This window comes from Oratosquilla oratoria, chromosome 10, assembly GCF_046742065.1.
Source record: "Oratosquilla oratoria isolate Oo_2021 chromosome 10, ASM4674206v1, whole genome shotgun sequence".
Classification (NCBI taxonomy): Eukaryota; Metazoa; Arthropoda; class Malacostraca; order Stomatopoda; family Squillidae; genus Oratosquilla; species Oratosquilla oratoria.
Genome location: NC_134786.1, coordinates 72,157,815 through 72,165,463, shown reverse-complemented (window position 1 = coordinate 72,165,463; position 7,649 = coordinate 72,157,815). Strand labels below are relative to the sequence as shown.

Here is a 7,649-nt window from a genome sequence, read left to right as displayed (position 1 = left end):
GTCTCCCTTTGGCCGACGCAAGTATAGGTGATTCTCATTTTTAACTGCGGTGTGTCCTCTTGAAAAATTCTCCCGCACAAACTTCGAGTCGCCCTTCGGCAGACGTGAGGCTCCTCGTCTTCGAAGGCGGACGAGACAGATTTGCAAAATTGTGCCGACCAAACGGAAAGAAGGAAAATGCATTTCTCGAACCCCTACCATCATGTATATCCATATACGACATATGTATGCTCACGTACATACATACAGTACATACATATATACATACATACCATACATATTAGGGTGGCACTGAAAAAATTATTTTCGATTTTTCTTGCTGCCTTTAATCAAGTTGTTTGTATAGTTGAAAAAATATTTCTTGCAAAATTTGAGTGAAATCGGTTAATATTTAGAACTGCCGCATCGATGTTGAAGTTTCGAGAATTGGTTATAAGGAAAGAAAAAGAGAAAACATCGGATAGAAAATTTGAACTAACTGAAACGGTCAATTTCTCTTCAAAAACAGAACAAATACAGAACAAAAAACAGAAGAAAGTCTCATCATTGATCAATCAGCACTTCACTTGGAGGGATTTTCCTTCCGATGTTGCTCAACTACTTGAAGGATGAACTGATGCTGAGACTCATCTCTGGTCAACTGCAAATTGAAATCCTGCATCAAAGCGACACCTCTCTCGGCACGATCATTGATGACTCCAAGAGCTTTGGCACGTCGTTGACCATGAAGGTATTGCGTATCATTTTTCCAGTCTTCCACCGGGAGTTCCAGGAACTTTCGACCACATCCAAGTCGATCGAGAAGAAGGGAACTCGCAGGCGTTGCAAAGTCTGAGAGCCTCTTGGACGTTGCTCCAGAAGGGTTCAACTTGATTCGTTTAGGGGGTTGCTTTCCTCCTTCCGCACCAACTTCCTTCATGGCTTTCGCAAGTTCTTCAAGAACCGTCTCTGGCGTTTCAAAATCAAAGAGAGCCAGGCCCACAAGGTGCTCGCTGAGGTACCTAAGGTGCCTTCCAAAGGTTCCAACAACGGCTTTTGAAAGCCCTTTGTCAACATCCTCATACTTCACGAGAGACTGGTAAAATCGAAGGTCTCTTGCTGGAGCTGCCGTAGCCTCTACAGCCGAGTACCATGCTGGCACATACAGAAACAGCACGAAGTTGATGAATCTTTTTAGTCCTTTTCTTTCTGAACTAGTGAGCTGGAACTGGTCCCTCAGAACCCAAATCTTCATTCCGTAGATCAGCGTCACCATCCATCTGGCTCGGTGTAACGCTCCAGGGCGACGAAGATGTACCCCTCGAGGAGGCAAGCCTCCCAAAGTGATGATAGAGAGTTCCAGCAGTTCCTTGTAGTCATCACGCGGTTGACTTTTGGTGAGATGTCGACCAAAGAGCTCCAGAAATTCCTTTCGCTTTTCGAGAAGAGGGGCAACAATCTCCTCGTCGAGAAGAGGGCGAACGTCTTCTGATGTCGTTGCCAGGAACATCCATTGGTTCTTGAATCTTGAGAATAGAACTATCTCAGGTCCCGTCGACGGTCCCATACATTCTGTGAAGGCTTTCATTGCAACGAGTTCATGCATGTGATGTCGGCACGCAAGATTGAGAAGCTGTCGTCCAAGCGCTTGCTCTAGAAGGATGCACGTTCCTCCAATGATCCCCGTGTTCGAAGCCGTGGTATCGAAGCCGAGCCCAATTACACGGTCTTCAAGGCCCCAGTCCTGTAAAGCTTCCATCACAGCGTCAGCCTGGGCTTTTCCGGTTCCAGACGGGAGCATAGGTACACCAAGAAGCTTGTCCACTCCATCTCCCGAGACCAAGATGGCTAAGCGATCCACAACTCCGCCAGTGACATGTGGAACGATTTTTCCCGTCCCAGTGGACAATCAGTGGAGTGTCTGGAGAGAAGTTCTTTTTTATCTCTTCTGCCAACAAAGCTCGATGGGACCTTCGGGATCGACGGATAGACTCTCGATTCAGTGCGAGTGTTGCTTTATCATGTCCCAGACTGGAGACAGTTGCTTCTACCAGATGAACAGCACCCCGATTGCTTGTTTTCGTCCGGTCGAGGGCTGCCACCAGTTCTGGGCTCATATACGAAGTTGAAGGACGAGGACCTGTTCGCCGTTGTTTTGGAGTAGACATTCCACCTTTGCTGTCTTCGTCGGGGCTTGTCGACGTCGAGGAAGAGGATGATGCTAGTTCGACCGTTGCATCCCGTTTCTCTGCTTGGTGTTTTTCCACTTCCTGCCTTTGGAGATCCTCCTTTTGTCGCGTCGCCTTTCTCTTCTCTGCATTCGCGAGGTTCTTGTCGACACCAAGCATGGATCCTTGTCTTCCTGGCTCTCGTTGGGCGATGAGGAACTCCTTGTCCTCGGTTATAGTGATCACCTAAGAACAAATAAAACTAGTGTTAACATAGATAAATCTGCTGAACGGACGTCGAACATCTTGCAAAAACGTGACCTCAGAAACTGACCTCAAGCGCATCCGCAGAAGCAATGTCGAACAAGTTGTTCAGTTTCTCCGAGAACTCTTGCTCCTTCTTCTCCTGCGTTGGTCCCTTTCTCTTTGCTGACTTCTGAATTACCCTCCATTCCTCTTTGAGTGCGAGAACTTTCCTCGTAGCACTCTTAGCTGTAATCGTGGGAATCCGGGCACGATTCCAGAATTCTTGTACACGAAAAATCACAGCTTGTGCCGAACTAAGGTCTGCTTTCTTCAGCGTCTTGTGGTGGTACATAAAATGACGCAGAATATCGCCATTTGATGGAAGTTTGGAGCCGAGAATTTCTTCTATCGGACTGCCAATCAGAGGCAACACACTTTCGCTTCGTTTTTTTAGCCATGTCAACCTGTGAAAAAACGATGGAGATGGATGGATTAGTACAGTTGATTACTGAATGTAAATAACATTTATTAAGGCATGGCCTTTTGGTGGTACCGGTATTAAAATCCCGAAAGCAGAAATAAAGGATGAAAGGAGGGAAGAGACTCAAACGGAACACTAGTCGTGCAAACATGACCGATGTGGCAGTTCTTAATATGCACCGATTAAGCTGAAAATTTACGTAACTTATTTTCGTATAAATACCTATGATCCCCCAAAGGGCCGTATAAAAATTCCAACTTTTAAAAATTACCTCCATGTTCAGTGCCACCCTAATACATATATACATACATACATATATACATACATACCATACATACATACATGAAGGGTTGATATCCTCCTTATTGAGGATTGCATATTTTAACGCTAAAGGATTTAATTGAGAATTAGGTACGAGCTCTCTAACGCATACTGAATATGAATTCTCCCTCTTACTCGTACTCGGGGGCTCCCGAAATGTTTGATATAATATTCATAGGCTTTATCGTCATATGTAACAAAGTATAAGATATTCAAATACATACAAGCACACAACCACACGCATGTACACTCACACACACACACACACACACACACACACACACACACACACACACACACACACACACACACACACGACTCGGTAGCGCGGTTGGTAGAGTCCCTGACTGTTACTACGGCAGTCCGGGTTCGAATCCTGCCCAGGGCTTAAGTAGTTTTAGTATCGCTGCTCTTCGAGTCGTTACTCCAACTCGTGGGCGGGGAGTTGGATGTGTGTGTGCGTGCGTGTAAGGTTACGTCATTACCCATAGATCGGTCATACGAGCCTTGAGCTCTCTTCCGGGAGGGATATAGCTATCGGTCACAAGTCCAACACGTGTTCCAAAGACCGAGGTAAATCACACATACACAAGGACAGACACAGACGTACACACACACACACGTGCACATACACGTACACACACACGCGCGCACACACACGTGCACACACACACGTACACACACACATACACACACACACACACACACACACACACCTCTCATGGCGCTGTGGTTAGAGCTCTGGCCTGCCACTACGGAGGTCCGGGTTCGACCCTCGCCCGGGGCTGAAATAATATCAGTATCGCAGCGCTGAGGTGTGTTACTCCAACTCTCGTGGGCGGGGAGTTGGGTGTGTGTGTGTGTGCAAGGTCATAGCATTACCCATAGATCGGACCTACGAGCTCTGAGCTCTCTTCCAGGAGGGAAATAGCTGTCGATCACGAGTCCAACACGTGATCCAAAGACCAAGTGAATACACACACACACACACACACACATACATTACCCATAGATCGGTCATACGACCTCTGAGCTCTCTTCCGGGAGGGAAATAGCTGTCGATCACGAGTCCAACACGTGATCCAAAGGCCAAAGTTAATACACGCACACACACACACACACATACACACACACACACACACACACACACACACGCATGCACACACACACACACACACTTTCGTCGGATGGACGGCGAAGATTGGAGTTCTGAAGAAAAAATGAAATTTTCGAGGATCTCAACGCAAAGGAAGTACCTTATTGTATTTACAGTGAAGGGGAAAGCTCGTGGTGTAGTGGGAAAGTGAGGGAAAAGGAGAAGGGGAGGGATTACTGGTATGAGACAGGCATCAGACATCCCCCTCCTGTCACAACTCCCACCAACCGTTGCAGTTGAGCAAGTAAATAATAATGTCTTAAGCGAATAAAATCATATGACCACAGGTCAAACCAGTTTTTGCCAAGAGCGTCACATGTTATTTTTTTTTTTTTAACAACTCAGCCGTTATCCGCATTGGAAGTGGCTTGGTATGACAGCCCGTTGTCCGGGTTTGGGAATTTAGCCCCTTCAATACGAGTCAACATCTCCCTGGCAATATCAACTGCCTGATGTACGATGATGCATGACAATGCGTAAGATATAAAGTTACAGCTGTACTACTCGTTCTCTTTCACTCTGAATATTAATAAGTACAGAAAATATGATGAGGCCAGTTGACAGAATATGGGGGTAAGGCAACTACTACTACAAAATAGATATAACCAAGACGCCGACGCGACGCAGACGGCATCTTTGTAGTTGCGCATCATGACACCGACATAGGCGTCATGGTATGAAAGGTGTTGAGGCGCCGTAGACTCTTGTTGACGTCACAGGGTGACTAGCAGAATCACCTGCAGACGCTGGCGCCCTAACCCGCTCTCAGATTCATTTGATTCAATGCCGCTGCACTCTATATATTCTACTATTGTCGTTTGATCTACTGCGTCAAACTGAAGAAAACTGAAGAAGAGAACTGAAGAAAACTGAAGAAGAGAACTGAAGAAAACTGAAGAAGAGAACTGAAGAAAAACAGTTTTTCCGCATAGAGTTTTAGACACTTGGAACAAACTGGATAATGAAATAGTAAGCGCAAAAGCCATTCACGAGTTTAAAAGCAAACTAGACACTGAGAGATACAATGGCGGGACAACACGAGCATAGCTCCCCTTCCCGCAAAATACAACTAGGTAAATACACACACACACGCACACACGCACACACACAGACGCACACACACACGCACACACACACGCACCTACACGCAAACGCACACGAACACACACGCACACACACACACACACATTACCGATAGATCGGTCATACGAGCTCTGAGCTCTCTTTCGGGAGGGAAGTGGCTGTCGATCACGAGTGCAACACGTGATCCAAAGACCAAGGTGAATACATACACACATACACACACACGCACACACGTACACATACACAGACAAAGGATTACAAAGGCAAAGCATGCCGACAGGAGACCTTTTGATCCATATCTAGGTCGGATGGAAAAAAAAAAAATCATTAATAATAAATTAAAACTATAACAATGTAAATAACAATTAAAATACATAAATAAATGCATTGGTATAGTTGAATAACAAACAAACAGGTAAATAGTAAATGATAATAAATTGACATATAACTAATAATAAATGAAAATCAGACAGACAAATTATAACAAAACAAAAACAAATAATATAACATAAATTATAATAATTACAGCATCTTACTTAGGTATTTATCTAAATGATTCTTAAAGCTTCGAACTGAACTACATTGCACTACCTGTGCAGGAAGTTTATTCCATTCATTAACTACACGGTTGGCAAAGTTGTTTCTACCTACTTCCAAATTGAATCTATTTCCGGACAGTTTGAGACCATTGTTTCTTGTCTGATTCTCATTCAATGTGAAAATTTGGTCACTTTTGATGTTGTCAATTCCCTTTAAAATCTTAAAGACCTGTATCAAGTCACCTCTGAGTCTACGCTTTTTTAGGGAAAACAGATTCATGTGCTTAAGTCGATTTTCGTATAATTTATTTTTGATATTTGGAATCAGTTTTGTGGCTCGCCGTTGTATTTTTTTCAATCTGTCAATATCTTTAATGAGATTCGGTGACCATACGGAAACAGCATATTTCAAATGTGGACGAACTAACGATTTAAATAGCTAGTTAATGAGTGATGGACTTTTGAAGTCAAAAGATCGCGCAATCAATCCCAGAATCTTATTTGCTTTCTCTGAGGCTGAAATACACTGCTTGGATGATTTGAGGTCGTTACTGATAATTACGCCGAGATCTTTTTCACTATCCACTTTTGTTAACGAATTACCAAATAACTTGTAATCGTACTTTCTGTTATTTTTACCTATGTGCATTACCTTGCATTTACTTGTGTTAAATTTCATTAGCCACTTTTCAGACCATTGCTGTAATTGATCTAAATCTTCTTGAATATCTAATTGGTTTGAGTGATCATTTGCCACTCCGCACAGTTTTGTATCATCAGCAAATTTGGAAACAGTAGATTTTAGTCCATGGTCTATATCATTTATATATACTATGAATAGAAGTGGCCCAAGAACGGAACTCTGAGGAACTCCACTTGCAACACTTTTCCATCCAGAAGTTTTTCCATTTAAAACAACTCTCTGTTTTCGACCTTTCAACCAATTACTAGTCCAACCTAATAGGCTACCACTTATTCCATGCAAAGCTAATTTAGTGAGTAGTCTTTCGTGTGGGACGGTATCAAAAGCTTTTGCAAAGTCTAGATATATTAAATCAATATTGTTTCTTTTGTCATAATTCGAGACAACTGTGTTGTAGAATTCGAGTAAGTTAGTCACGCAAGAACGTTTCCGTCTGAAACCATGTTGGCTATCATTTATCAAACGGTTACTTTCTAAATGATATTCGAAAGCATCTCTGATGATAGTTTCCATTATTTTTCCTACGATCGAAGTCAAACTAATAGGCCTATAGTTATTTGGTTTCTTTTTGTCACCTTTTTTGAATATGGGAGTAACGTTAGCTAGCTTCCATTCTCTTGGGACATCTCCGGATATGATGGATTTCTTGAAAATAATTTCTAATGGAACAACAATCTCATTTTTCATTTCCTTTAAGATTCTTGGATGCCAACCGTCAGGCCCTGGTGTTTTATTAACTTTGAGTTTGTCTATACACCTTTTAATTGTTTCTTTTGTTATATTTACCGTAGTGAGTAAGTTTACCCCAGACTTTTCACAGGTTTCAGTTTGGAATTCACTTTGAGGTGTTTCGTTTACGAATACCGAGCTAAAATAATTGTTTAAGAGATTACACATTCCTTCATTTGAATATTCAAGTTGACCGTCAGCAGATAATAGTGGACCAATGTGATTCCTAACAACCTTTTTATCT

General features: G+C 42.9%; 1 pseudogene; it reads right to left on the bottom strand.

Annotated features, from left to right (window-relative positions):
- Positions 1 to 336: 336 nt before the first annotated feature.
- LOC143028966 (uncharacterized) overlaps positions 337 to 7,649 on the bottom strand; it is a 15,222-nt pseudogene continuing 7,909 nt past the window's right edge.